Here is a 25,437-nt window from a genome sequence, read left to right on the forward strand (position 1 = left end):
ATTCATCAAGTAATTAAACATGTGCTTAATTTTCTAAATTACAGCAATAACATCTTAGTGTTTGGCAAATCTCTGAGGGAACATGATGACACACTACATCGAGTATAGAGGCAGCAAATTTGACTCTGAACAAAGAAAATGTGAATTCCAAAAATGAACACGAATTCTTTGGTCACACTTTCTGAAAAGGAAGGAGACCAGACCCAGATAAGGAGACTGCCTTAAATGAAACGCCAAGGCCAAAAGCAATATAGGATCAGAGATCATATTTTAGTCTACCTAGCTATTGTTCACTCTACCTTGAAAACTATGCCACTGTGATTTCCCCCCTACTTGAACTCACTAAGGACAACAGAGAATTTAAGTGGACGCAGGCATGCCAGAAGGGTTTTTTACAAACCATCAGTGCGAATATTACGTCGGCTTAAGACATGGCATATTTCAGCTCGTCAAGACAGACAGAAGGCACAGTGGACGCCAGTCCGGTAGGGTGGGGCACATTTATGTCTCAATGCATCAAGAAGATACCGCACACCAGGGTCGGACTGGGACAAGAAATAGGCCCGGACACCCAAGAAAAGGTTGCCCACCCCTCGCGACCCTTGACCTCTGATGACATCACCAGAAGTGATGTCATTTGACCCCACCCGAAAGTGACATCCCAGGAAGCGATGAAACACGACCCTTCAACCCTTGACAAACAGGAAGTGGCATCAAATAGCATTGGTCCTAAGTACACTACGAAAAATACGGTTATGATTTCACTAATGTGATATACATTTCATATAAGAATGATTCACCCTATGTATCATTCGTATTTGTGTGTATAGATCCATATTGTCAAATTACTCTGAATGCAAGCAGACATCCAAGGCCAAATGATAATATGTTATTGTATAGCACTCATGCTTAAGCTCGTTTTTATAGAACAAACATGCACACAATATCAGCCAACCTGTGTAGGTACTCATTTATCAACCTCCGAAGGATGAAAGGCTGAAATGGCCTTGCTGGGATTGGAATCTGCAACCTGCAGATCACACACACATCGCAGCAGCGAGCGCTCAACCCACTGAGCTATCATATCAGCTATAGTAAAATGAGCAACTACTCTGTAATGGATACCATTAAACTGGTAACTGAGATTTAACAGCAGACCAGTTAAGTTAATCTGCAGGTCTGGTGCAAAGTTGGCCGCATGCTGCAGCAGCATGTGAATGATGCATGCATCATAATTTATGATGCACACCATGCACGCAAATCAATCAACAAAGCAAGGTAACATTTGTCACCTTGCTTTGATGAATTATGCCGTTGCGGGGGCTTTTCGTTTGTTTTTTTTTTTTAAAAGCTAACTTTTTTCTTTTTTTCCTTTTTTTTTTTTCAAACCAGCTCAGGCGTGGACAGAAACCGGCCCCCAGGGACTACACATGATTTCGGTCCGGCCACGGGCTGAGTGGCAGTTCGGCCAATCCGACCCTGCCGCACACCAGACTGATTGCATTGTATGAAATTTGCCGATTGTCGGATACGGAACAAGCATACTCACAGGCAGAGAAGGAGAGCCTGGTGGTAGTCTGGGCATGCACATATTTCCACTTGTTCTTTTATGGAAATACTTTTACCATCATTACTGACCACCAAGCACTCCTTGTGATATATGGCAAGCCATAGGCAAGGATGCCGCCGAGATTTGCAAGATGGAGGCTTTGACGTCAAGATTACAAATTTACTATTCACCACAGACCTGGAAAAGACAACAATCCTGCGTCACTGCACAGGTACCGCAAGACCATAATATTCCATAGTGAATACATACATGAATTATGTAATACATCAAATGAAGCCATTCCAGATTGCCTGGGCGAAGCTCCAACAGGAACTGGTGAGATGCATCACAACAGGAAAAATTAGACATGCAAATGATACGGCAAAGACTCAAGAGCAACACACCCAAGATGACGTACATAGTAGGACTCTAGTGCAAGATGAATTCACAATCATAGGGGATCACATTCTTACGAAAGGGTGCAAAATTGTGTTGCCTGTGATTCATCTGGCCCACGAGGGACATCACGGGATAGTATCCACAAAGAAATAACTTAGACAAAAATATGGTTCCCAAAGATGGACAGCCGAGTGGAAGAGACTCTGAAGAGATGCACCACTTTATGTGTGGTAGCCCCTGCCCCTCGACCCAGTCCTTTACAAATATCACTGTTGCCTGAAGGGGTATGGGAAGAGCTGGCCATCGATTATTTTCTGTCCAGTAAGGGGCAGATCCTACATTTTGTTTGTAATGGATGAATATTCCAGATTCCCAGAATTTCAACCGATATCCTCCACAGCGGCCACGTCCGTCACACCAGCAGTGGGCCGGATACTCACAGCATATGCATCCCAAAGGCATCAAATCAGACAATGGCCCACCATTCATGAGTCAAGGGTTTGCTAATTTTGCCCAATACATGGGGTTTAAACACAGAAAAATGACGCCCCTCTGACCTCAGGCCAATGGCATTGTTGAGTGATTCATGGGGAGCATCAAGAGGGTACTGTAGGTGGCGAATATCACTGATAAACCCTTTGAGCAAGTGCTGTACCAGTTTCTGAGGGATCATCATCATGCTCTACACAGCACCACCGGGATGTGTACGGCAGATCTCATGTTTGGCCACAGGATAAGAACCAGACTTCACCAGACAAAGGGGAGGAGCGAGCATGACCAGCAAGTTCGAGAAAAAGACACGCACAAAAAAACTAAAGAGGAAGGAAATTGCGGATACCAAGAGAAAGGACCACGATGTCTCCATTACTGTGTGTGATCAAGTGGTTGTGAAACAATCAAAAAACAGGAAAGAAGACTCCGCATTCGTGCGAGAGGTTCCAACGGACATACAGAGAAAAGGCACCATGATCACGGCAGGTGACTCGGAAGGTAGAACAATCACAAGGAATGTATCACACTTCAATGAGTGCAGAGAGAGAGAGAGAGAGAGTAGGAGTCATGGAAGTCTCCCAGAAGAAGTAGCAGGGAATGGGGCTACAAAGGTTCATACCAAGGTGGCATTGAAGCATCAGAAGAAGAGTGGGAGAGACTACACAAACTTCACAAACCTCGACGAAAACCAGCTCAGAACGTCCGAGAGAGGGGCGACTCATCAGAGCCACAATGAAACCAGCATGCTAATTGAAGAGATGGGTTAGATGTGCAACTTAGTATTTATGAAAGGGTGAGATGTTATGTTGGCTATCAGCCTCGTTAGGTGTAGAGGCGGGAATTTGGGTCAGTGGGTGGTTAAGGGAAGTAACGTATGATGACAGGATGCCCTCAGTTAGAAATAAGTACGTTGATGACAACAGCTATCTGTATGGTCCCCCACTCTTACTGTGTGTATTCTAGAGACACTGTGAGGAACAACTGCTGGATGTTGAGAACGCCATAAAAACAAATAAAACAAGTTTTGCAAAATAATTTAATGGTTACACTCTTTGGTGTTAAAACTGTCCCTTTGCACAGGAAGTAGATTCTGTTGAATTCTTAGGGTCTTGTTCATCCCTAACCAGGATCAACGAAGGAGACAGAAATATAATTGAAGAATCCAAGTGCGAGTGATGCTGTGGGTTTAGAAAGTACTCATGGAAGGGATTGGGCCATAACAAGATGGAGCTGCCGGAGCATGGTTCCATGGCCGTTCGAGGCCCAAATCGGCCGTGATAGTAAGCCTTCAGTCGCAGATATGCCACACTTAAGGAAAGGGCACTTTATTAATGTATGATTTACTGTGTGCAAAGCAGCCCAGGCTCACTCATAAACATGCACACTTTAAACTGGTATGTATGTCGATATGGGGGCGTGCCTAGCAGCGAAGCAATGCAGACGTGAGCTTCCTTCGCTCCCGTGGCTGCCAGCATACATCCCGATATTCCAGCCCAATATCAAAATATAAATCGACATCCAAAGATCACTACTGGTGCTACAGACCCTGCAGCACGTGTGGCTGGTGAAATCTGAGGAATCCGCACGGGATTTGCAAGGAGAACGGCCCTCGAAACTAAGCCTGACGCATAGAAGGGGAGAACCCAGATGGCCGCAAGGTGAGGTTCAATATCACGGCTTGGCACTCAGAGCGGCTGCGTAGCAAATAACGCAAATGCAGCGGTGGATTGCACGGAGGATGACGTGAAATCTTGAAAGGGCTCACACCGCCTGTACAAGACAACCCTGGCGGTACCACAAACCGCATTTTCGAGCTTCGTGACGCTCCACTGACGGAGCGAGACACACACCTGCGACATTGAGACGGCGTGTCTGGAAGCCGGCTGCCTGGGGTATGCTGTACACAACGCGTCCCTGGACTGGGAAATGCTGATGGGACAGCAGACGGTTAGGCAGCACTGAGGGACCGGACCACTGGAGTTGTGGATCCAGAGGGGGAGGCATGACGGTGCACATCTGGCACCCCGCTGTACGGGGGACTGCTCTGCAGCGGTGCACGGCGCTGTGAGGCGTCCTTGTCCTGAGACACAGCAGCTTGAGTGTTGGGGCTGATCTCTGTCTCCCTGGTGGCCTCCACAAACAGTCGGCACCTCGGAGCGCAGAAGGGAGAGTCCTACGCCCAGACTGGAAACGCAGGCACACAGCATGCAGCAGACATTCTGAGCCCCAGAGCTGGCTCCCGATGCGAGGGGTAGGTGCAGACAGATTGTGCAAAGCTCCAGGAGTGTAATTGGAAGTCCACATACACATGCTCCCATATACGTTGTAGAGATATACTACTGGAGTGTGCAAATCTAACGGCCTGCAAAAAAGGACAAGGCATCCGGAGACACAGAACTCTAGTCAAGATATACGGAACCACAGTGCATAGCTATTGTATATTATAAATCCTGGCTGCACACGCGTGCCCGATCACCCCACTACTGACATCGAGCAAGGATAAGTGAGAACCAACATACAGCGGTGTGGAACGGAGCGCTGCACGGGGGTTGCAGATAGCCTGGTGTGGCCAGCTGCAGACCACAAGTCTGTGCTCTGCTCACCACCGAGACCCGGGCGGACCCCGGTGTAAAGGACTAAAACTAACTATCATACACACCTCAAGCCCGCACCAGCCTGGACCCTGACGAACAAGGTAGGCAAGAGGAGATCTAGAGACCCAGCAAGATCGTCGGGATTCCGTTTATGCATGCAGTGTAAGGGTGTACTGTTGAAGCACGACCGAGCACTTGGTAGTGTGTGTAGGGAGTACAGACGGCTGACAACCCCGGGCAGCATGGACTTGTCCAATAGTGCAGGGCAGCACAATACCATAAAGATTGGCCGCACAACATATAACGCCACCCGGAGCATAGAAGCAGGCGGAGGAGCAGCAGAACCAGACACACTCAAATGAGTAATTCACTACCGCTGGGTGCAACCAAACGCCTTTACCACTAAATAGTGTCAAATAGCGCCATAATGCACCTTGCCTCTGGAAGGAACACCACCTCAGTTGGGTACCACTTAGATATTGCCCCCCGCATTGCTTCCAGCCTGAAGGCAATAAGGGTAGGACCCAGCGTGACGCCACGACAGAGTAACAAAATGCATTTTTCAAGCCTGGTGCGCTGTGGTGATCCCTTGTGTGCCCCACCAAATTAACGAACAGAGAGGCTAACCCCAGCTGTTGGAAGGTGGTGCTTCACCTGCCTCCATAAGTAACAACGACTCTGGACCATTGTGGATAACCACGCCGGTGGACCTGGACACTTACACTTGCTTTTAGGAAACCAGGGGCAGCGTTCAACAACCTAGCTCATGCAGAAATAATGAAGTAGATGTGAGCGGAGACTAATTTTCCTACAATCCAATGCGGGAACTCAGAGAAAGGGACTGGGTTGAATGTGTACAAGACGCTGTGATATAACAGAATCTCTGACATATTAGCGAGGTGGAACACACCAATACAATGGGAGGAGAGTCCGGATTGGCCTGATTAGAGCTGAGCAAGTCTGCCATCTGACTCGGCCAAGTCCTTGACCCTCAACAGTGGAGAAGCGCAACACTCTACTGAAAACATACGATCGACAAAAAGGTGCCCAACCACGGCTGCAGCGACCTTACACAGTGGGGAGGTTTGAACCCGTTGCCCTAGGACCAGCTCTGGGTGCTACTAAGACACTCCGCTCACCAATGATGTCATCTCCACCCCAATCGACCCGGTACCTGTAAAGAACTGGCATCAGACATGGGCAAAGATAAAGCGAAAAAACAATCTACTGAAAACAGAATTGATCAATTTACAACATCAACGATGCAGACACAGGACCACCATGACCCACCAGAAGCAATGGCTGAAGACAGAAACATACTGTCATTGAAAGATGTTATGGCGGCTATTGCGGATTCCAGAGCATCTATGGAACAGAAAATGGATGGCATAAACATGGATGTGTCCCTCCTCGGCCACGATCTACAAAAGCTGACTTTGCGTACAGGAGAGGCAGAACAGCGTATCTCTGACGCGGAGGACGGACTGCACGCAATGCAACAACTGTCCGTGGTCAAGTCAAGACTGAAACTGATGGAAGAAAGAGTGGATGAAGGAGAAGGGAGGTTGAGACGTAACAACTTTCAGACACTTGGACTGCCAGAAAAGGCCAAGGCTCCAGCATGGAGCTTTTTCTGGAACAATGGCTTATGGATCTGCTTGAACCAGATACCTTCTCTAAGTGTTTCTCCATAGAGAGAGCGCATCATATACCAACTGGTAGACCAGTGCCTGTTAGGTTAACACTGTCTAATAGTTATGACACACAAACATCCTTGTCAACAATGCACATAACGGCAATATGTGAATATCGCCCTCCCGCGGGACACACCATGTGTAAATGCAGGATGCCTCCCATCATGCAGGTGAAGCACACTATAGTTCTATGTAACCAACACACTATGACACACTCCGCTATTACTCCAGATGGTGATGGCTCCTAGTAAGTAGGATACCAGAACCATTAGGTTCATGACATGGAACGTGAAATGGCTCGGCAGAGGCCTTAAAAGACGCCTAGTCCTGCAGGTGTTACACCGTCATACACCAGATGCTGTATTCCTAACAGGAAACACCTATCAGGAACGGATTGCAATTTATTTAAACACACTAATGACTGCATAGCTATACACGCTGGGTTCACCATGGGCTCCCGTGGGGTACTTTTATTGCTACATAAGAGGCTTCCCTTTACCCTCTCTACTGTCACACAAGACACGGGGAGCAGATTCGTAAACATAACAGGGACTCTTTGGGAACGTACCATCGCCATGTTGGCGGTCTATGCACCACCAAATTTACTGACCTCTCTAACCAATGACATCACACCCATAATCACTGGAGACTCCTCGGATGTTATGATAGTAGGAGGAGACTTCAACGAGGTTTTAAATGTAGAACTAGATCGAACACATCTACGCGCCAGAAATCCCTCCACGCGCATCAATCTTGCTGCTTTTGCTGATGCTTTGGGATTGCAGGATGCATGGAGAGATCTACACCCTGGTATAAGGGAATACTCGTACCACTCCGGAGCCCACGCCTCACTTCAGAGGCTAGATTACTACTTCCTCCTATTGCTAGACTTACACCTAGCGTGCGAGGCACAGCTGCTTCCCAGAGGTTTCTCAGACCACTCTCCCCTAATTTTAGGGCTCAAAACCACAAGGCCGGCTCCCCGTCCCCTCTGGCGACTTAATAACTATTACCTGGGATTCACAGATCTTGTAGAACAAATCCAAAAACACTACGAAAACATATTTTGAACTAAACACAGGATCTGTTGATAATCCAGAGGTATGGGAGGCATTTAAAACAGTGCTTAGAGGCAAAATCATTTCCTGGACCACGGCCCACAAAAAGAAACACCTAAACACGTTACGTGAAGCCGAAACACGAGTGCAACAGGCGGAAGTAACCCATCTAACCCTTGACCAACCAGCGACACACCGCGCATTACAGCTAGCGCAGAACCAGCGACAAAACATAGCTTTAGATAACGCCAGACAGGCACATAGAGCAATGCGAGCCAGGGTGTATGAAACTTTGGAACGTACCATCACCAGGTTCAACTGGGCCCTTTTCTCTCTCTTCACACTATCTGCCTGCAGCACCCCTCAAGGTTCTATTCTCTCGCTGTGGCTTTTCAGCATCTACCTTAACCCCCTTAACCCCCTTGGCCCACTTGATCACTTCCTTCTTTCCTCAGTTCCAGTGTTATGCAGACGACACGCAGCTCTCCTTCAAGCTTCCCTCCCTTTCCTCCTCCCCCCTCATCCCGGACTATCGGACTACCATTCAGTCATGGTGCGCTGCCATTGATTTTTGCCTTAATGCCAGTATGACTGAGATCATTTTCATTGGGACCCCAGCTCCCTCCTGTCCTCTGGCCAGCCCCTCTAAGTGTCCCCTCCCCTCACCCTCTTGAGAGGCAAAAAACCTTGGGGTCCTCTTGGATGCCTCTCTCTCCTGCTCTCCTCACATCGCGAACCTTGCCAAGAAGGCCCACTATCTGCTGCACCTCCTCAGAGGTATTTTCCCTTTCCTCACCTTTCCCCAGAAACTCAAGGTCTCCACAGCTCTCTCAGCTTGACTACTCCAACAGCCTCTTCAATTTATTTTATTTTATTTGTATTTATTTATTTATAAGGCGCCGGAGCCCGCAGGCATCTGGGCTCACAGAACAAACACCCGTGGACGAACAAAAGGAACGGACAAGAAGGGTACTAAAAAAGGAAAAAGGCATTATTCAAATCGAAGTGTTTTCAGTTTGCCTGGAAATCTGCAGATGTTAATTTCAAGCCTTGGGTGAAGGAGGGAGTGAATTCCAGATCTTGGCTGCAATGGCAGGGAATGATTTGCCTAAGCCATTGGACCGTTTGAAGCACAAGGGTTTCACTTGGCCCTTGTCGAAGGAACGAAGAGATCTGGTCAGACCATAAGGTGAGATCATAGATTTCAAATAAGCAGGTGAAGTGCCATAAAGACCATCGTGTATCAGCGCTGCTGCTTTTATAAGAAATATGAGAAGCAACCAGGAGCCAGTGAAGACCCTGTCTGTACACAGAAATGTGTTCCTGTCTTGACTGACTCTTCACTATACGCACTGCATCATTTTGAATAGCTTGGAGTATGGTCAAGGATTTTTTAGTGGCTCCAATTAGGAGTGTGTTACAGTAATCAAGTCTTGATAATACTATAGCCCAAGCAGTGAGGCACCGTTTTTTTCTGATACAAAAGGCTGGATTTTTCTCAGCAAGCGAAGACAGAACTAGCCATTTTTAGGATACCTGGTTAGCATGAACATCTGTGGAAAGCGTGGCATCAAGGTAAATACTGAGCGTTTTGGCATTTTTGGCAACTTGGATGTTACGTCGTCCAGTAGGAAGGATTGATATTTAGGATCCAATTTGGCTATTGTTTGAGGTAAGCCAAATAAAAGTAGCTCTGTTTTATTGCCATTAAGGCACATCCAGTTGATGTTCATCCAGGATTCGATGGAGGAGTAGATGCTTTTGATTTGGTTTGAGTCAAGGTTATGGTTGCCAGATAGTTAGTCGTCAGCATAGTTTGCAAAGAAGACTCCCAAATTTTCCCAAATGCTACACAGGGCCCAGATGTACAGATTACATAGTAAAAGGGACATCAGGCTCCCTAAGGAACACCACAGGCGATGGGAGCTTGAGATGAGGACGCTTCACCCCAGCAAATTCTGGACATCTGATGGGACAAAAAGGATTGTACCCTGTCAATTGAACTCCGATTGCATAATCCCACATCGGTGAGGGTTGATGATCCAACAAGTCAAAACCCACTGATGGGTCTAAAAGTATCAAGATACCAGAGTGTCCCCTATCCATAGTACCTAACATATGGGTTTGAAGATCATATATGGCGGTGTTGGTATGATGAAGGTGTCTAAAGCGCGATTGCCTAGAATGAAGGATGTCGGACACCTCCACAAATTCCTGAGGTGTGTTGTAGCAACCTAATCCAAGGCCTTCAGTAGAAAGTTGCAATTGGCAATAGGTCTCAGAGTACCAGTATCCAAAGGGTCTAGACCTGGTTTCTTTAGGGGCGGCGGGTAACTGTAGCCCCTTTGATGGCCTCTGGTACAATTGTATGATGAAAAGACGAATTAACTAACCTGACAAGGAAGGGAGCGAGGATCTCCTTATTGTCAAGGATATGTTGGAGGGAATTATATTTTCAGGACAAGATGATGGATGCATCGTGGATAGAAGTTTAATCATATCAGGAACAGAGGTGGTGTGGAAGTCAAAACGCTGCTGCTCCACCATATGGCGTTTTATGATCAAGACAGAGTCCGATTTCTGTTCAGACAGATAGCTCTTGTTTCTCCAAGAGCTTAAGTATCGCAAAATGTTTTTTAATACTATTTTTTGCCTCGTCTTTAGTTTCCAGGATAGCTGCCCGGTAGACTTTGTTGCAAGCCCTCCAAGTGCTCTTTTTAATGTTGGCAGCATCTTTTAGCCACCTGGCCTTTGCCTTTCTTTCATCTTTTTTCAAGAGGCCCAGTTCTTGTGAGAACCATTTGTGGTGACCAATATTCTCTCCAATTAATTTTGGTCGGAGCAGGGCCACTTTATTGACCATAGCTTCCAAAACAGAGTAAACATTTTTAACTAATGATGTGGGTGGATCCAAATCCTTAGAGGAGAGTATGACCTCATCAATGCAGGTCTGCAGATCCGTCGAACCAACTTTGTTAAAGTTGTGACTAATGGTAATATTTTTTTTGTTTTTAATGGTGGACCTTGCAACAGGATTTGAAAATCAATGGCATAATGATCTGACCATAAATACATGTGGTTGTTTTATTAATATGGACATTAGGATTCCTAGCAACAACCCAGCCAAGGCTATTGCCTTGAGCTGTAGTAGGGTTATGATTAAGTACAAGGAAATCGATGTTATTTAAGGCCAAGAATAAAGCGGTGGCTTCTTTGTGTCCTTATTTAGCCATCGATTGAAATCGCCGGCCAGTAAAGTTGCACAATTAGGACCATTGAAATCTCTAAAGAGAGATAGGAGATCAGAGTTGAAATTGGGCATGTGCATAGGGGGGCGATAAACTGGGACGAGGTTCACACAGCTCCAAGAGATAGCGGCCATTTTTAAATGTAAAATGTCACAGTTTTGACACGAGCTAGGAGACAGAAAAGTGTTAGGTGTTTTTTAGCAATAATTGCAACACCCCCACCATGTCCTAATACCCGGTTCTGACAGGTGATCAAATATTCATCGGGAGTTGCCAAAGACATAGGACCACTTGCATCGGTGACCCAGGTTTCTGTTAGGAGGAGTATGTCCAGATCTAACTCCAAGATGTAATCATGAATGTCAGATGCATGTTTGTTTAGGGACCTAGTATTCAGCAAGGCACATTAACGTATCCTTTTTTAGGCTTTCTAGATCTGGAAGGGGGGGTGGGGGCTGGGGGCTTTGAACAGGGTTTGTGATCAAGTGAGATGTACAAATTGTTGATCGAAGAGCATCCAAGGGTTCAGATGAGAGCGTTATGTAAGTTTTTGACATCTGCTTGTTTAACAGAAAGAAAGAAACCAGAGGATGCAATTTAGAAAAGTGAAACATTATTTGATTATTATATAAAATGTTGAATAAAGAAAAAAAAAATCAAAGAACAATTTGATGCAGGAAAATCAAAAACAATTATCTCTTAGATCCACACTGGCCAGAATGCCTCAATCTGATCAAATCCATATCTGCATTCATTTGTCACACACATTAAAATGTTTTTCTTTTTAAAACATCACAGTTAATAACAATTTATTCTTCTCTCCTTGTAGTGGATATTAGTTAATTTCATTACCCCATTTCCGGGATTTTGGAACAAGACCGACCGTTTCGACGCATTGAGGTCAATTTAACCACATCTTCATCAGGGAACACACAACAGGCCCATCATGAGGGGCGTCTGTTTTCAATTGTGGATACGTAGGTCACTGAGGCAGTAGATCTGAGGCTCCCATAGGTTTCGAATTGCTGGCATGTGTGTTTTAAATTTACACAGCAGCCATGACTGCTACTCCTAGGCTGGACTGGATAGCCATGCAGTGTTGGAAGCACACAGGGGCATTTAGAGATGTTCCAGGTAACATTTCTCCAGAGATAGACGAGTACCAAAAAAGTAGTGGAACTGAGACTCTGGCGGGGGACATCTTGGGGCATTGTTTAATGGTGACGTCAGTCCAGTAATGACATCTGAACAAGAAAATCTTTGCATGGAGATAATTATTCCCTTATTCAGACCCAAGTCTGGCTCGGATCGATCCGCAATCTTCACTCGCATGAGAAGGACTAGCAAGGGTTAACGCTTTAGCCTCGGGGTTAAGAATGGGGAAGGAGAGTTTAGTTGCAGTTTTTGTATGTGAATTTGGGGCCGTAGCATTTAAGGTCACCTCCATATGAAATGCACCGGCGCCTAGGTCCGAATCGGGACTGGCGCCTATGGTCAAAGAATATAGAAAGTCAGGTTCAAGCAAGGCGCACGGCTCCGTTCCATCAGTCAAAGGAGGCCAAGGGGTCGAGTGTTTGTACAAGATATTTCTGGACACTAGCCAAGCGCCTGGCTTTTTGTGCGGCCAGCAAGAGAGTAAAGTTGTTAGGGAACCCATGTTGAATTATAGTAGATAGTCGCTGTTTAATGCAATCAAGTAATAGGCACATTATGTATTAACAAAAGCAGCGGGCCACACAGAAATAATTTTGGAACAAAGAAATCAGTCGCAGGGCATCGGAAGCCTGGCCCAGAGTGGACCGGCAAACACCGGCTTGTCGCTAAAGCGCCTGACGTTTCTTGATAAGTGGCCCAGTGGATCCGTCTTTTTTAAATGGAGCGTGCTACTACGATTTCGATACCAAACGAGAGTGCTTTATCTCTCAGCTTACAACATCAAAATCGCATTAACCTCGGTAGTGTTTTCTCTATCAGTTGTAAGCAATGATTGCTAACACATGGTGAATGTTCAGGGCAAACGGATCGTATTTCAAAACACCCAGCAAAAGCACACACAGCGCAAGCAACGTACCCAACAGCAAGGAAGAACCAAGGAGCACTGAGGCTTACAAGCAGGCGAAGACCGGCTTGTCACAGAAGCACCGGCCCTGAAGCGCCTGATGTTTCTTGATAAGTGGCCCAATGGATTCTGAGAAATGTAGTTTTTAAATGGAGCGTGTCAATCTTCCTTCGTCCCTTTCAACTAATCCAGAATCGGACTGCAAGACTTATTCTTGGCCTCAAGCCCAGGGACCGCATCGCTCCAGACCCAATTTCTCTCCACTGGCTCCTGGTTGCTGCTAGGATCAAATTCAAGACCCTCTGCATCATCCACGAGGCTTTCTGGGGCCTCGACCCCGCTACATTCAACTCTCTCTTGCAAAATACCTCCCTGCTACAGCCCTTCCGTCCACTAGCTCAAACTCTCTGCGAATCAGACGCTTCGCTAAGCAAAGAGTGGGGGGGTAGATGGCCCTCTTCTGCAGGAGCCTCCCTCTGGAATGGTCTCCCTGCCCCCCCTCAAGCTTGAGCCATATCTCCACAAGTTCCAGAACTCTTCAAACCCTCTCCTTTTCTCCTCCTCCTTCACTCTCCCCTCCCCCAACACCTTCTTCTGCCTCAGTGACTGGCTCCCCGAGTACTACAGAGCCCCAGGCCACCCCACCAGTCCACCCTCCCTTTACTTACCTGCATTCCCTGGCACTTGCCCTCCCTCTGCCCCCCCCCCTTAGCACATGCACTCGCCTCTTCACCCTTTCCCCACCTTAGCACTTTGTTTTTGCATAGACAAGCACTTCACCTCCCACCCAACTTCGCACTTCTTGTTTTGCGCTTGCACGATCCAAATGTCACAAGTCCTAGTAGGATGGTTATTGTATCTTTCTCCCTTACCCCCCCCCCTTTTGTCTTGTGGCACCTTGAAACACCACTTGTTGCCTAGGCGCCTTACAAATATGCAATAAATAAAACAAAATACTGCTTTTCTTTTTACATTCAGTAGTTACGAGAACACTAGTGGTTTGAGTGTCTATGTTAGCCCATGCGCATCGGAAATAGGCAAATCTGTTACATATACTTTTTCATCAAGAAATTGCTTTGGTACACTAATTGCCGATAAAAATCTTTTTTAAATGTTTTTATTGCATTTGGTTTATTTAAACTTTTACAAAATAGTACATGTATAAAAGAATCCTTTAAAACACTTGCATCTCTTTACAACACCATTAACATCATAAAACAAATTCATTCCAAAACAGCCCTTCAAATTTCTATCTCCAGATATCAAACAGATTTCAATTATCTCAGATCTCATTATATAGCAAAGTCTAATACAAAATTCACCTATATATTCATATTTCAGGACTAGAACAGTCTGCACCACGACAAATACCTTAACATACTTTCGAATTGAGTACTGCCTGCAATGTTCTGCATCAATGGTCATCTGTGGTACATACTTTCTACTAACAGAACCTTTGGTCATTAGGTCAAAGATGATCCTTATTTAATGCACCTTACACACGATCGTTAGGAAATCAATAACTTTGCACTTCAATGCAATATTGGTACCATGCATCATTTCAAACCATAATTGTTCCCTGGATACATTTGCTGATAAAAACCAGTTAATTATAACAGTTTGTGGGACAAACTGTTATAATTTGACACAGTACTAACTGGCATAAACGGTCACAATATGACAACAAATAATGCTATAAATTGAAATGCAACTAGTATGATATTTGTCTGACACACTGAGCAAATTGAATTAAAAGTTAACTGATTTTTATCAGTTGCAGATAAGACACAGTGCAATTAAATGATTTGCCCAGGATCACACGTTTTGGTTGTGTTAAGCACACAGTGGTGCGATACGCACTTAGTTATGAAGGTCGGGCCACCCCTGTGCATTTTTACATGCTCTTCTTTAGGCCACGCCTTTCAAGTCTTAGTCCACGCCAATCAGGGAAGGCACCCCCCCCAGCTAAGAACCCCCCCCCCACTGAATTTCTTACCCCACTTAAAGCACTGATTATCATGCAGCACCAATGGCTGGATAAGACTTCAGCTCAGCGTATTACTTTAGCTACAGAAGAAGAAAAAAAAAAAATGTAGAGTGCGTGTGTGAGAGAGGCAAATGATGTGACTAAAGGAGGACTGGAAGGCATGTATGTACAACAATGTGGCGAAGAGCTACATGAAGAGGAGGCCCCATGCAAAATGCATTGCATCATGGCTTGGGCATTTTGCTTTACGCATTGATACCTAGTAGGCACTAGTCTGGCATACTGCGCCTGGAGGCTGCCCCTGGGTGGTAGCGGTGCACGGTATAAAATCAACATAACATTGAAAGTTACATATTTTCCTGTAAAATGCATTGTACACATAAGTTCGTGATTCATCACAATATATTATTCAAAATGTTCCACTTTCCTAAGGCATGCTCGAAAGAAAAAAAACGGGCACTCGTGGAGCACTCGGGCCACCCCTCACCAATGGCAGCCATACAAGCCATAGCAGAGAATGAGCCGATGACAGGGGGGGGGTGAGGGAGGGGGGCTCCTTGAATTGAAGGCACACAGTACCAAACATGCCATGCAGGCAACAGACCGTTCTCGTCTGCCTGCCCTGCAGAATTTACAGAAACATAAGTTAACAAGCATTGGCAGAGCCCAACAGTTTTGCCTTTGGTCTAGGCCTAGGATAAGATGTGCATGACACCGCCATAATGGTACTTCATGGTCATACAATGGCGACAACTGGAAAATAGTGGGAGCACCTGGCCATATAGGAGAGCATTGTCTGCCAAATGTCTAATACCTATACACAAGTCAACACTGCTGCCTTTGTCAATGCTGGTTTTTAGTAGGACTCCACTGCAAGGATCAAGCGGCTAAAGGCACACTTTGGGAACACATTTGTATTGCAACAGTAGAGCTGGCATAGCTGCAATTAAGCAATTGACCTCCATCAGATTGCTTGGAAGTGTGCTGGGAGTTACTGGTAGAGCTAGCTGAGATATATCCCAGGAGGTGTTGTTTTAGGCAGGCAGGGGCAGGTCTTGGGTGGGAAAGGCCATTGTGATTAGCATGGCCAGGGGCAGTCAATGGGTTGTAAATTAACCAAACACCCACAAGCTGCGTGTCCCTCATCACGTCATCTCACAGCTGTAAAGCAATGTTACTTCAATGTGGCTATTAGATGGCACTTAAACACCACCTAATAGCCAAAATTAAAAAGACACAGGGAGGGTGTGAATTGCAGTAAGTAAAGTCATACAGACAACAGGAGCCCTGAAGAGCTCACAGTGAAAATTCACAGCACTCATGTCCTCTCCTTGGAAGATGGTGTTATGGGAGAAAGGGTTTCTCAAATGGCTACGGTCCAGTCCACATTGCTGCCCATGCAGTTTAGGGACGGCGTCAGAGCCTTTCAACCCTTTTAGTTGTTATGGGCCTCTAGCAGTGCTTAATTTGTAAAGAAATAAGTGTCAGGGCCCAAACTATTTTCTAGCGCTCTTTATTACCCATCGGGCCAGGCAGCTCCCAGCCCACTGTTGCCACCAGCCACGGCTGCTCCCCATAGTGTTGGCACATTTGTAGTTAAAGCTGCAACTCCCACCAGCTCATTTGGGGTGATGGATGCACTACCCAAGTCATATGTGCGTTTTACAGATACCAATCAGCATAAAATACCATAACGCACTAGCTTTGACTTGAAATAAGAGGACATATCTAAGTGCTTCTTTAAAACACGTTGGTTCTTATTCTATAGGTGGCAAGTGGGACATTTTGACTATGTGGCCACAGACAAAAGGAGCAACGTGCTAGCCTACTGCAGTAAATTGATGGGATTCTTTTTGGGAAAAATCATTACTGAACTGATGAACGTCCCCATCAAACAATGCAGCAAGATCTTGGACAGGTTGGCATCGTCGCCATCCACTCCATTTTGGCAGTGGCCTTTTCCCTGGCCTTACCCCAGAGTTGGCGCTGCTGGCTGGTGACTGTCCAGTTGTTATCAACCCATACTTCTGTGGCAGTGTTGCGGGCTATTATAGTGTCAGAGCTGCACCAATGTAAAACAAAAGAAGTGATGGCTGGAAGGTTTAGAATTAAATCTTAACCTCTGCATTGCTCTGTGCAACCCTCCAGACCATCGTTCTTCACCTGCCAAGCCAATACAAAAGGGGAAAGACCATATGCAAATCAGGCTTGGTCCCAGCCCAGTTTTTGCTTTGTCACCCCAAGTGTGACAGGTATTCCCAGGCGTGGGTCCCATGCCTGCTGGGCCTATAGACCCAAGCTACTCCTCACTGATGATGCTCAATGAGGCCGAAACATGTCTGGGAATGCTTGTGGTCTCGTGCAAAAGGGATGCGACGTTAAAATTTGGGCTGGACTGTGCGTTTCGGTGTGGGACCATAACCTGATTTGCATATGGTGTTTCCTCTTTCTGTAATGGCTTGGCAGGCGAAGAACTAAAGGCTGGAGAGGTTAGCCCAGAGCAATTGCCAGAGTTTTAAGATGAAGTCTAAACCCCAGCCATCACCTCTTTGTTTTTGCTCGAGCTGCACGAAAGTCATTCAGGCTGACTGGGGCACTGTTTGGCATAGCCAGCATAATCACCCAGGATTGACTGCCACCTTCAACGTCATGGCTATCCATCAGAATGGATAACTAGCAGTACCCGGCACACATGGGTCATCCAACAATGAGCCGGTCTAAGATGCAGAAACGTTGGCCAGGGCACACTGCTGTCGCTTGTGATGTGACTTGCATTTAAAATAATAAAGTTGCCAAAACACCACATTATAATGAAATCATATCTGAGAAAAGAAGGGCCGGGCTCAGAATAAGTGCCAGGGTTGACCCTGGCAAACACCCCCACAAATTAAGCCATGTCCCCTGGGCACTGGGGGCCCGAGCTGCTGCCCCATGTTGGCAGTAGTGTGACAAACATATTCCTTTAATTCGGTATAGTAAATGTGCCCAGTCGTATCAGAGGTTGGTGGAACAATATTTACAATATACAAAGAATGGCTAATTTGCAAGACTATTCCAAAGTACAATGCATCACATGGTTCATAAACCCACTCTTGTACATCCCCTATACCTGCCACTTCTATGAATTATAACTAGTATGTGTTAATGCTTTAAACTCCATATTGTTGCTTACATTCCCCCTTCCCCTTCTAATTTCTTATTTGTCTCTCTTGTCCGTTTTCTATTTTTGAAAATGATTTGTTCTCCTATTGCAGATTTCATTTAATAGATGCAGGTTTTATTCTTTCTGAACATCACTTACCGTGAACCATTTATTCTTAGCTTTATTATCTAATATCAGTTTACCGAATTTAGGCTAGTATCATTTTTGTCTGATTAGATCGCTGCATTATTGAACTGTTGTCATATTATTATAATTCTAATAAATATTATTAAACACAAAAATAAATGTGCCCAGTCATCACCTTACACGCAGCCTTTGCTGACACCCACCTCCCCCTTGCATTTAGCCCCCTTCTGGAAAGAGCAAAGATTAGTGTTTCGCTTCCCTGCAGACCCACAAGAATCGCCAGCTATTCCTCGCCGGATCCATTCTTTTGGCTTCATTATACTATTAAACACCGCACGGGCGGCTCCCAGGTGTAGGGGAAGGAAGGTGGGCGGGGTGTCCTGTTAAAGGCCCTCACCTGCCCTTCATCCGGACCGCCAGTCAGTTCCCCTCTAGCAGCCGCTCCTAAGGCGAGGACACAGGACCTCGGACCCAGTCGAAACCGGAAGACATGCTGGGACACACATTCAAGCCTATACGAAACGAGCGTGTCGGATGCTCAATCCTCCCCCCCCCCCCCCCCCAACAGCCCCCACTCCTCCAAAGTGTACTTGCTTTCATTTCTCGTGTGTTCGCCCTCCCTTTTCCACTCTGTTGGGGGGACAACGCCTTCCCCGACCACCACGTCTGTCAAACTAAAGTGAAGTCCCCATCGTGCCCAGCAGATTGTAAACAAAGTGAATACATGCAGGCGCCCGCGCCACGCCAGCTCGCCCTCACCTCCTCTCTGCCTGGCATCGGCTGTGGGCGACACACATGGCAAGCGGCAGTTAACCCTTCCCACCAGTCCGCGCTTCCCCCGTCCCACACGTTAAAATGCAGCGGACTGTTGACACTTGGGGAGGCCCCCTGCACTTCCTTCCCTCTCTCGTTTCCCGTTTCTCCCTCCCATCGTCCCCCTCCTCCATTTCCCTTATCCCTTGCTCGGCTCCATCCCCCCCCTCCCCTTCTCCAGGGTTAATGCGCACGCCACATTGTGGTCGCACAAGCTCAGCTGCTGCTGTTTATGAGGAAAGTTGTGTCTGGAGAGGTCCGGAAAAGCCGAACTCCACCCTGTACCCCCCACCCCCTCACTTTACTACAGAAAACAATCCCTCCTATTCAGTAACGAAACCTTTATTTTTTATGCGGACACAGTTGGCCCACGCCCTCCTGCACGGGGCTCACATTGGCCCTCTCCGATCCCTCCGAGGCCCGCCACTGCCGCATTCCCCGAGGTTACCATGGCAGAGGGAAATCCAGAAACCGCCCTCCCTCCGCGAGACCCTCCTCCATACTTCCAGTTCAACCACAACATACTAGTATTCACCAGAGGAAAACGGACAACAGGCGAAAGAGAAACAAGAGACACGTGCAAGAAACAAACCTCGCCCCCTGTCCCCCCAAAACCCCTCTCACCACCACAGCCAATCTGCGCTACAATAGCATCAACAAGGCTCACAAAACTTATCAGCGACGGCACACAGCGCCAAGAACGCTTCAATGCGCCACTCGCTCCCCTTTGAATGAGCCACAGCTAGTGGCCTTCTCTCCATTCCAATATGCACAAGTCTCAACTTTTCAATGTATACAGTGCGCTCCTTATGGCACAACCTTTGAGCGAGCCTACCAGGACAAGGTCATGGGAAGTGACATCACATGTGGGAGTTTTACTGTTGGGACCAGAGGTGTTACAAGTGGGGCCTGAAGCTAATGTAGTTGGGCCCACTGCAGTGACATTAACATCTGTAAACGCCCACACAGTGCTGCTAAGTGGGCAATTATGGGGGAGCCTTGCCTGCTCAGGTCCTACCCGTCTACACCTCTGGGTAGGACTCGTTTGTATGCACCCGCCTGAATAAAAAAAAAAAAACATAAGCATGATGAATAGGTTTTAAATTTCCTCATAACCACTGGCATTGTTCTAAACCATAATTATGTCAACCCATTTTCACCAATACAGAAAGGGAACCAGCCATTTGCAATCCATTCTTGGGCCTGCCAAAAGAGGGAACAGTCCAGTCAAAACTGCTGGGCCATTTCACTTCTGCACGGCAACACAACACAAGCAAACTCAGCCTTGTGGCCGCCCAGTGGGGTACAGCTTGTTCTGTAGAAAGTATGGCACCCAAATCTGAGTAAACACTCTTTTAGGAAAGATTTCCATTTATGGGTAATTTTCCCTCCAGTTGTGAACCAACTTTTAGCTTTTGTCGGACCATCCTAGCCTGACTTTCCAGTGGAACCCAGCCTTCTGCTGTACTCTACTGTGTTTTTGCTCATCTTGTTATGGGGAAACTGACATGCCCTTCAGACTGTCAGTACTGGGAGACTGTGTTTCCCTTAAGCCTTTTACTTTGTTGCCATTTCTTGGAAACATTTTATCAGTGCACAATGTACCTCCCAGTACAGTGCGCTGGGGTCTTTTTTTCATTTTTAAGGTCTTTGACAGCCTGGAAGGATTTTTGGTGAATGTACAAGTGTGCCCAGGACAGAGCTGGTGGCAGCAGTTACTTTTAATACATTTTTGATTCTTTTCTATGATGCAAACCGTGTTTACCACGTTTGTCCCAGGACATTGGCCAGTGCCTAAAATGGCCATGCCATAAGATCCTTTGTTCTGTCCTTTGGCCATTTTGTCCCTTCGCCTTCCCCAGATCGCGAAGACCCAGGAATTTCCCTATTTGGTCGTGCAGACCACTTGCGCAAACCTAAGCTTTCGCAGGCTTCTGCATGACTTGTGTGTGTGTGTGCGCCCAGGATGTGAGCTGGAGCGGTCTAGTTCCAATACACATCCTGGGTGCCAGGATGTCTGGTGTGCTGGGATGATTGGGACCACTGTGGTCTGTGACTCATCCACGCCTGGGATGGCTGAATGTGAGCAGATCTCTTATTGGTTTCTCTTCATTTTGGCGCAAAAGAGATTCTGCATAAGAGAAGGCATTCTAAACCTATTCCTGGTCGATCTTCTGAGTTCACACCAAACTTAGTAAAAGAGCCACACCAAACTTAGTAAAAGAGCCAAGTATCCTGAACCAAAGAAGCAGATCCATGGAACCACTGGTGACCAGCTGGAAGGTTTAGCACCCGGACCCCGCTGTTGTCCCGTTGGAGCCTGCGTTTCTCATTGATCACTGAAGGCCTGCAAGGGCGCTTCAACCCATTGGACTAGTGGGACTAACTACTATCGGCACATCCAGCTTGACTTCAAACAAGCCTTCTCGGAAGTGTTCCTGGACCGCCCAGTGAACTGACCAGCTCGTACGGGACCTTTGCCTTGGAACCGCCACTGTGTCGAGTTTTGACTTGAGACTTTGGGAATCGTAACCTCTTGGTAGAAGTCACTCTCCCGTCGAGTTTCACACACCTAGCATTCCTAGGTCTGGAATTAGGAGAGACTGCCTGAACCCGAGCCTACGCGATACCCGTGTTACCCCGCTGTGATGACGGGCTTCGTGGGTGCCTTGCTGCTGTGCCCTAAGACGAGCGGCAGTGGAACTCGCCAAATCCCTTCACCAGAAGCAGAGAAATCGCCACCGTCCCACCACGGACTGTGGTCCCAGAACACAGCCCCTGAAAGCCGGAGAGACACGCAACTGCTGGACTCGAACCTGCAAGCAAACTGGACTTGACTGGTGAAGTTTGGTCTGGAGTGCATCAAAGGTTGGTGAGTACTTGCATCACTTACCAGTGGCCCCTGGCACATCGATAGACTTTTACGCTTGAAGGGCCACTCTCCTTAGTCAAGGTAGCCTGTGCTACCATCCTATTCCCAATTTCTGGAAGTAGCTCTGCGCCCTTATGGATACCCTCCTTGAATAGTGGAACTCTATTCTTCATCGCCTTAACCCCCTTCCTGCGACACTATGGCTCTTTGAAGAGACCCCTTGTGTACTTTAACGCACGATCATGTGCTGCCGGCTGAACTTACTTTTGAGCACAAGGCTCCACACTTCGCAGGGATTGGACTCCCTACTAGTTAGGATTGAGACTCTTGAAGAATCGCCTAAAGTATATTTGCATTGTCTGACCCTCTTCTGTTACAGGCTGTGGATCTTTCCTTGTTGAATATTCCTTTAGGCCAATAGTTATTTTATATATGTTTCCTAGTATAGTGTTGTGTTAGTATTGTTAATATTGCTGTGGTTTCACCTTGTGTTTGATTTAAAAGGCCTTTAATGAATGTATATGTATTTTTGATATATACACCCGACAGAGTAATTTGTGGTGTTTGCTGTGTGGGCTCATTGTGGACTCGATCACCCTCGGGGTCTTCAACCTTTGGCTCTCCAGACGTAACAGACTACAGTTACTAGTATCCAATGCCATCATAGTCAATGGGAGAGATAGTCCTGAACATCTGCAGAGCCACAGGTTGCCGACCCCTTCCCTAGAGTGAGAGAATGGGTTAGGATTAACTGTAATTGTCTTCAGCCTCAAAATTATAGATCTCATGTACCAGCATTATTTGTATGACTCCGTCTTAAGTAGGTAAGCGAACACAATAGATACACAGAGCTTAATGTGTACAGTACCTCAGTTGGCTGCTGCATTTTCTGCAGAAAACTGTGTGCAAGCTGCAGGTCAAGTTTGTAAACTGGGAATCTTTATGTATAACAAAAGCATCCCCCATGCCTTAGCGACCACAGTGCCCACCCCAATCGCACCAATCACAAATTGGGTAGCGGGTGGAGGAGGGGCAATAGTAACAGGTACATCTGACCACACCTAGTTCTTAATATAGTGTTAATGAAAGTATACATTTTTGTATCATTCAGGGAGCTGCAGAGGAAATACAATCCTGGCACAAAAGGTTATGTAACAAATGCAACAAATTAGTATCCTATGGTTAAGGATACTCCTGTCACGCACGTACACCACAACGTCATCCCATCATGTACTATATAAATAACACCCATTTTGAACACTCGATAACTGGTGTTCCCTATCCTCACTACCACATGGTTAGTTTATATCTTTGTGGAGGTATTGGCCAACAATTCTTATTGGCAAGTTCCTTTTTGCCCTATTATATTTAACCATGTTCCTTCCTAATGAGTCTCCACAGTTTATTTTGAATCTTGTAGAGACTTTTTCTGAGAATTTCAGATGTTTTGAACATAAAAACATCAATCCATATACATCTTCTGTAGGACGGCTATCATTATGACAAGGTATTTGATTTTCGTAAGATATGGCAGAGAGTCTCCCGATAATACTTTGAGGCAACAGGAAGGGTGGCCCCCATACAATATTCATTTTGACACCTTGGATATGGTCCTAAAATCAAGGAGATCAAGGGCACCCGGTCCCGACGGGTTGCCTATTCTTGTGCTAATAAAAATCCTGAGACCTGGGGACAAATATTACACACACTCTACAGCCAGTTACGTAAAGAGGGCAAACTTCCTCCTAGTTGGAAAAAGGCCATCGCCATAGCACTTATCGAATGCTCTCTATGCTAGACTCCACTGGCAAGCTGTTGGCATCTTTAATCTTGGATAGTGTCAAAGCATGGGCCGATGGATGTGGAATACTTGGTCCCCTTCAGATAGGCTTTAGGCAGACCCTTGTGCAGCTCAGTCTCCTACCCCTCAACACTTTGATGCAAACTGCACGTTAACCCAGCTCTCCTCCACTTCATCTGCTTTATGTCGACTTTAAGTCAGCATCTGACACTGTGTACAGGGAGAGACTGTGGGCTAAACTGACAGCTGGAACATGCCGGAAGAATGACTACGCATATTGCGTTGTTTCCACACTGACACATCCGTGCAGAATCTTCGAATGGATGGCATGGACGCATACACTAGAGACATACCAAAAACTAATGGCCTGAAACAAGGCTGCGTGCTCACAATCATGCTCTTCAATCTATACATGGCTGACCTGCCGGAATGCCTAGAGAAATCAAAGGGAATCTTCCCTAAGATCGGGAATAACCAGGTACATTGGATATCATACGCCAATGACGTGGTACTCCAGGGACATACAATAGTGGGATTAAACTGCTCAGCACAGGCACTGTATGAATTCCCTTTTGTCAACAGTTTATTCCTGAACCAAGATAAAAACCAAGTACATGCGGGTGGGTGGTGCCAAGAAAAACCTATATTAACGGGGAGCGTATTGAGCGGGCTACCGAATATAGATACCTAGGAGTGACCCTAGACGTGGGCTTAAAGTCTTCACAATGAAACAAGATAGTAAAAGAGCCCACGTTCTTACAATATGCACTAATATATTCTCGGAAACCACGGCTGGTTATGGCCCAACCAGGATACTCACAGTGTGCAAACAGTGCATAGCACCGGCGGTGTATGGGCTGAAGGCATTATGTAACATCAAAACAGATTGGCTAAACAGATTGGAAAAAGCCATCCTGGGACTACCCAATTGTGTACCAACCCCTGCTATTGGCCTAGGAATGGTAATTACATAATTAACTGTCTGGATACACATAAAAAAAGATGTATCTTATACATACAAGCAAAAATGAAGCCTCTATGCCCTATGTTGACATGTATGGGTGAAATCATGAATAGTCAGGATCAGGGTGCCTTAAAAGCCTTCGGACTACAGGTTGAAAACCTGACTGAGGCTTTTCAGTGGTTCCAGGATTGGGACAAAGCTAAACTCGGTATCATGAAGGAATTCAGGGAAACGGCCAAGGGCTGGGATTGGGGACTAAACCACGCGCACTTAGCCTCGCTCAAAACCTATACAGATTATTCTGCTACCCAGGCTACTTTTTTGGCATCACAACTGTACCGCAGTGAATGCCCTTCACCTGCAATAAGAAGATTCATACTACTTCTCCACTTCAGTCAGCTGCCTGTCATGGAGACCTTCGGCCCCAGAATGGGGAAGCTCCGAAATGACGGGTTGCAGGTTGTGCTCCCAGAATCGCACATTGGAATCTGCACGACATGTGCCATCTGCTTGTAGGAGTTTCGGCGATCTTTCCATCAAATATTTGGGGCCACGTGTACGTAGACTAATTGACATTGGAAGTGATTTCTGGAGACAATGGATGCTGGCTACAGATGC

General features: G+C 46.4%; 1 protein-coding gene across 2 annotated transcripts in view; it reads right to left on the reverse strand.

Annotated features, from left to right (window-relative positions):
- CCDC102A (coiled-coil domain containing 102A) overlaps positions 1 to 25,437 on the reverse strand; it is a 659,386-nt gene that overhangs the window by 625,688 nt on the left and 8,261 nt on the right. Inside the window, exon 1 of one of the 2 annotated variants that reach the window (XM_069654173.1) lies at positions 19,129 to 19,260. The exons of the other annotated variant lie outside the window; for it this stretch is intronic. The gene's annotated coding sequence lies outside the window, so the exon portion shown is untranslated. Of the gene's footprint in view, positions 1 to 19,128; positions 19,261 to 25,437 lie in introns of those variants that run through there. 2 annotated transcript variants of the gene reach the window in all.

Source organism: Ambystoma mexicanum, chromosome 1p (assembly GCF_040938575.1).
Source record: "Ambystoma mexicanum isolate Mex_15411 chromosome 1p, UKY_AmexF1_1, whole genome shotgun sequence".
NCBI lineage: Eukaryota > Metazoa > Chordata > Amphibia > Caudata > Ambystomatidae > Ambystoma > Ambystoma mexicanum.